This window comes from Adiantum capillus-veneris, chromosome 17, assembly GCF_014529385.1.
Source record: "Adiantum capillus-veneris isolate H3 chromosome 17, ASM1452938v2, whole genome shotgun sequence".
Taxonomy (NCBI): Eukaryota; Viridiplantae; Streptophyta; class Polypodiopsida; order Polypodiales; family Pteridaceae; genus Adiantum; species Adiantum capillus-veneris.
Window position 1 is genome coordinate 125,780,481 of NC_140947.1, and position 6,791 is coordinate 125,787,271.

Consider the following 6,791-nt stretch of genomic DNA (forward strand, 5'->3'; position numbering starts at 1 on the left):
ACTGAAGTGTCCCTGATGCTTCCTTATGCTCTCAGCAAGTGCAAGTATGATTCACAATTGCAAAAACATGCAAAAATCACTCAATTAAGCCTTTGCTGAAATTTTACGTTTTCTGACTCCGCCTTTTGGCTTTTGGTCAACAAAAATAGGGAAAAACACCCAAGTCAATATGTTGCTGGGATAAAACCTACCCTCTGAACCCACTGGTGCACTCAAAATTTTCAAATTTGGTCTCCAGAACCCCCTTGAGACATCCTACACGTAGGATGTCTATGTTTACAGAATTGCAGGTTTTCTTCACAGAACCCTTGCAAATGCTCTTTTATATGCACAAAATCAGTCAGTCATACAAAAATATCCACAAAAGCTTGTTTAATGCATTTTTACCCTCAAAAGCACACATTTCCGTAATTTCAAATGCAATCAAGCACTTTAGCAAATAATTCAGTGATGAGTAGCTCTAGATCAGAATCGGATCACTTACCTAAATCTACTCTTACAAATCATATGGGGTTTTGCATCTATGAGTAGAAAAGTGCTTCACTGCCACACATGCACTAGTAAACGCTTTTATCACCTCACAAATCACTCAACCACCAACAACTACTCTAATCCACAGATCCTAACTAAACCTATCTAGTCGGAGACCCTCGGCAAGACACACGCTTCCTGGCTATCCACTTGATCGCGGAATATCCTCTTCTGGATCCACTTAAGAAAAACGCTTTCTTTAGTCGAAACTAAATCAAGCAACCATCACATGAGTGTTAGTAGGAAACCTACTTAGGTCCTTGTGTCCCCAGCAACGGCGCCAACGTTGGACGGGGAGAATCACACACCCATGAAGTGCATGCAAAGAGTACCTAGATCAACATAATGTCAATCGAGGACACAGATGACACAATAGGCACACGGAGGAAATCTCTTTAGCTTGTCAGGCTGAGACCATCTTACACATACAACAATCACGAAGGCCAACTAAACCACAATCAAGAACCTCACTGCTCTCAACTACACCACCTAGCCACATACACACATACGGTAGGTAACTCACCTAATCATGCCAGATTAGTACGAAACTTAAGGAACGCCATCCCCTCACTAGGATACAACTGTCCCTAAGCTTCTACACTCAAAACCCTCACTCTAAACCCATCTGCGGAAAACGCGTAGGATGACAGAGCAGAATTTTGAAAGTGCCGGAGACTGAAATTTATGAGTACCTATGCATAGCTTATGTCGTCACGATTCTATAGACTAATAGCACGCAGAAAACAGACATCGTTTGATACACTTACGGCCATAAATAGCTCGTAGATGCGTCGGCATGTGCACTTCGTCTCGCGTGGAATGCTTAGCGTTGTCGCGTAGCTCTCCTCGAGCCTACAACAATGGTGCAGTCGGATCTTCAATGTGTTGAGCGAGCCGGGTGTAGCGAGAGGATAAAGCTCACGCTCACTCTCTTTCTCTCTCACACACAGTAGACGGCAGCGCTAAAATTTTGATTATGATTAAAGTCTCCTTACAAAATGACCTAGGTACCTTATATACTAAGGCTACCTTAGGTTTAACCAAAAATGGGGTTGAAAGGGTCAAATGGCTTTGTATTTACAATCTGGAAGTGCCATTGCACCCCCGCTTCTGAAACTAGAATAACTACTCATTACAAATGACGTTTATAGCCATAATCCGCAGCATTTCATAACTCGCAAAAGATAAGACTTTGGTACGAAACTTGAGTTATGTTGTGTTGTTGACCCAGCGGTCAACACACTCTTTCAATGTTTCCATTTTTATCCTCTTTAAAATCTATCCACCCAACCCTGTAAGAAAGCCGCTATAAGCCGTTGAGTCATTCGTGACATATATATTTTTTTTTAAAAAAAAAGAGGTTTTTAATTTCTTTCTCATTGATTTACCACCACGGCAAGTGTCTCTTTTCCCACTTCCAGTGGAAAAAGGGAGAAGACATCACCACCGACTTTTTGGATGACTTTGACATCGCTTGTGTGGTTTCTAACAAGGATGATGATGCCTCACGGCTACGAATCTTTCCTCTACTGATGAAAGTAGAGGCCAAGTCTTGGTACAATGCTTTGCCCCAAGCTACCAAGAATTCTTGGGATGCACTACGTGATGCCTTTGTGAAGAGGTTTGGTGGAGGTACAACCTCAAAAAAGTTATGGCAGTTTGCTGACGGAGTTAAAGCAGAGAAGTCTGCTAGAGTATGCCACTTACGAATCCAATTTTGTGAATTTGTGGGAGCGATGGCTTGCCTCACTGGAGGAAGGTGAAGGATCACCTAATTCTCTGAAGAAGGACCATTTCATTCTTGACATGTGGTCTCCTCTTAAAGAGAAGTTGAAGGGGAGATTCCCTGCAACGTATGAGTTGGCAATGGAAGTAGCTCTCCCTAAAGACAAAAAGCTGCACATGCAAGCAAGAGTCAACGAGTAAGAGAAATCGAGCTGAGTCCGAATAACCCAGCAACTGCAATAGCCGCTTAGAGAACTCAACCACAAGAGGCATCAGAAGAGTAGCAAGAATTGTTGAGTTGCATGACTACTCAGCTTGAATGTCTATCCATGCATCTAGTGCAGCAAGGGCATGCACCTATTAGAAATCCAAAGCAAGTGAGAGGACAACAGAGGAAAAACTAGGAGTACTATTGCTACAATTGTGGGGAGGATGGCCATGGCATGTATTACTCCCCAGATCCAAGAAGGCAGAGCTTCAATAGAGGAGGAAGGCAGAATCAGATCTCTCCACCAAGGGCAAGGCCACCGCCGCCCAAGCAACCAATCCCACCTGTTCAAATCCCACCACCAGCGGTACAACCACAGCCAATCCCACCAGTTCAAGTCCTATAGCCACCAATGCAACCACCACCACACTCATCATATGCCCACCACCAATTGGCAGCCGCATACTAAATTTCATTGGTCTTGCAAAAGAGTTCAAGATGAAGATAACAGAAGAAGGGTCAAGCAAGAAGTTTGTTCAAAGGACTAAAGCAGTGGAACAGCCGCACACTAAGTTTCATTGGTCTTGCAAAAGAGTTCAAGATGAAGATAACAGAAGAAGGGTCAATGGAGAAGTTTGTTCAAAGGACTAAAGCAGTGGAACAAGAGGTTAAAGAATCAAAAGATGCTTCCCCAATGAAGGAGGTAATTTAAGAAAATCGTGCTACAAATGTTAGTAGATCTCTAACCTTGGATAAAATAGACACCAAAGCAATCAATTGACAACATTGGGAAGTAAGGGTAAGAAGGTGTAAAGTGTTGATCAATCCTCGTCAGAGTAAGAGGAATGCAAAGAGCATGGAAGATACAAGAGAAGAGGAAGACCAGCCTACTAGCAAGGCTTTGCAGAAGATAGACAACGTATCAAGCAAAGAGTAAGAGAAATGGAAAGAGCATGGAAGATACAAGAGAAGAGGAAGACCAGCCTACTAGCAAGGCTTTGCAGAAGATGGACAACGTATCAAGCAAAGGGTAGGGCTTTGGAAAGAGAAGCCTTTGCACCAACATGGACCAAGAACAATGTAGCAAGCTAAAGGCATCCTGCATAAAGGAAGTTTGACCAAACGACCATAACAAAGAGGTAAGTATGAATGAAGGTTTGGAGCTGGATATTGTTCTAGAGGCTTAGCAGCTGAGCAATACTTTATTGTGTAGTGTCATAGACTTGGATATGGGTAATGACTCTAGTCTATTGAAAGGTGCTATAAACTTGGAGATGGGTAATGCCTCCAGTTTATGTGAGGGTGTTCAGAGTAAGTTTGATGATCGACATGTTGCCAACTTTTTAAGGATGTTCCAGACTCATCCACAATGCAGCATTTTGTTTGCATGGGAGGCATCAGACCTATGGCTATGGTTAACCACTAGGACCATCGTGAAGATAAAAATTAAGGAGCCATGGATAGACAAAAGGCTGATAGAGTGCAAGAATGAAGGCCTCATTCCCAATTTGGTGCAAATTTCTACAAATAGTGCATCCTCTCTTTGGTGAGAGGTGAGTGGATTATGCTTGTAATTTAGCCCCAAGGTATGTTTATTACTATCAACATCAAAAAATATAGCTGACATGTTTGAGCACACCCAAGAGGAGTATGATATGCTTGCTGGCTTTTCTAGTGGTGGCAGTAAGCAAGATTTTGAAGTTAACAGGAGCTCACCACACCAACAAGGCATCCATATATGGTGGATTCTTGGCACACTCTTGGGAATCATAATTTTTAGTTCTGCCTTTGCAAAAGCCAAGATGTTCATTCTTCCTCTCGCTACTAGTGATTACAAATTTGGTCCTATTTGTCATGAAAATTTTATTGTTCAAACACTGCAGATAATGATCCTATTCTTCACTTGGGATCCAGGAGGACACTGGCATAAAGTTCTGGAAGCCATGGGTTTCCAATTTAATCGGGCCACACTATTCCATCATCTAGACCTGTTGTAGATTCATGGATATCCCAAAAATCTCACCAACGGCTGAATGGAATGGCTAGTTCAAAATGCAACTCCATATCAGCTCCTACAGATCAGTTGAAGAAGAATCAAAGGCAGGGCTAGGGGATTTAACATTTGAGAGTTTTTCATTTCAAGTTTTTTGACAATTTCAACAATCTTTTGAGTTTTTTTAACCAAACATGTGTCATAGCATAAAGTATCTATTTAATGTAATTTACAATCATCATAAGACTCCATACATGTGTGGTTGACGGAGAGAGAAAGTATAAATTCTAGAGAGATATTATTTATGCATGTTACCATTGGAAGAAGAGATCATAAATCCTTGAGAGAGAGAGAGTGACTTCTCTTCTGAAATCTTTAGAGAGACAAAGTAAAATTCTAGAGTTATATATCACTATGTAGAGAGAGAGAGAGAGTGAGAGGGCATAACAATGTGAGAATGTAAACCAAAAAATCACCATTCCACAACTCATGCCATCAGAGTAAAATATGTTCGCAGCGCATGTCATCAGAGTCAAATAAGTCCACAGCGCTTATACATGCGATAAAATAAAAAATCATGCCAAATAGAGACAATACTATTTCCCGCAAGCTTGAGCTTTTTGAAACAACGTAAGTTTGAGAATGTAAGTACATTCACTTAACTACCATAGGATAGGACCAAATTAGACTACCAAAAAGTCATAAATTTCATAAATGTAATGGTCACTCTAAAAGGCAAGTAATTTTCTCCCAAATAGCTTGCAAGTTGCTTCTGTCTTTTGCTTGAAATTTGAAATCCTGTGCTGCATAAACAATTTTTTTCTAAGATAAATAATCACAAGTGAAATAAACTAAAATAAATACAAAAAAGCTCTTTAATATCAGAGAATAATTATCTAGTTTAGTGAAAGATGCATACCAAAACAGTAGTAACTAAATGGGGGGAGAAATCAACTAAATGGGGGGAGAAATCATCCTTGGTTGTCCAAGAATGAAGGCGATGTCCATTGGTGAGAGGGTTGGCTGATGAATAATCATGTGCTCATTAGATTCAAATTCAAGCACTTTCGTGTACACATAGTACATATGTTTGCATGCCAAAAAGGATTTGGGTGTCTTCTCTCGATTTTGAAAATCCGGACATGTGTATGCTCGACTCCCTTTTATATGAGTTTTATAACTATTTTCAGTGAGAACTCAAAAAACTACACGCTCTTGAGACCTTTTCACTTCATCCAAAAATATAATTGTCATACTATTACATGCTTCCAATTTCTTCATGGTCTCTTTAGAAATTCTATGCCTCCACTTTTTTTTCCGAGAGCTGCCACCCGGAGGTTGCTCATTTACCATTGCATTCTCTGTCCTAATTCCACTCTGATGCAATGCTGCAAGTTCCTTGAGGAGATATTTTTCTCTCTTGCTACTGGCCAAACATTCAGAGCAGGAGGTAAATTTTTGACTTCTCTTTTGATTGATCAAGTATGCAAAATATCATGATTACAAAACCATAACCATTGCTCAATTTTTTTATCCTTGAACATTCTTTTGGACAATATACATGGAGCAACAAGAACAATAGAGCAACTATGCAAGAGATTGTTACAAGTTTTTCTCCCTACTATTCCAAAACACTTTCTTTGACTTTGAATGGGCATTCTCCTCAGGGGCCACTGAGTGCGTGGCACATCACTCTCAAACACACTGTTTCTTTAAGATGACAAATGTGTGGTTGTTTCTTTTTGAGATCCAATATCATCATCACTGTCACTAATTTTGTCATAATAATCAATATCTAATTCTCCTAAATCATTTTCTCATATTAAACTCATCATTTAATGTGGGGAAGTGTGAGGGGAGCAAAGGCAAGAATATTGGTTAAGCTAGCAGACCGGCCATAATAGGGATCCAAAGGAGGGAAAATAGGGATCCAAAGGGGGGGCCATCTGCAAAAGAGCCATGTGCAACAATGGGCTAACAAGACCCTAAGCTTCAGCCCATTAAGACTTCCAAAATGCTAAGGTTCCAAAATTCAAAGGTTGTGTCCAAAGGGTTAAAGCTTAGGGGGAATTGGATGCTTTGTGTGCTCTCCAAAGTCAACACATATCCCGACATGGGAGGGGGCGAGCCCTTCTTCTAGGGGATGAGAGAGAAAGCCACACACACACACACACACACACACACACACACAGGATCCCTTTACACAAAGGGAATGAGGGACACATGTCAGCTCCCTAGGCCAGATGCCCACAAGGTGTGCCCAGTTTCTATTGGATGACCCTTGAAGTGGACCAATGAGAATTAAGCTAGAGTAAATATAGTTTAATTAATTTA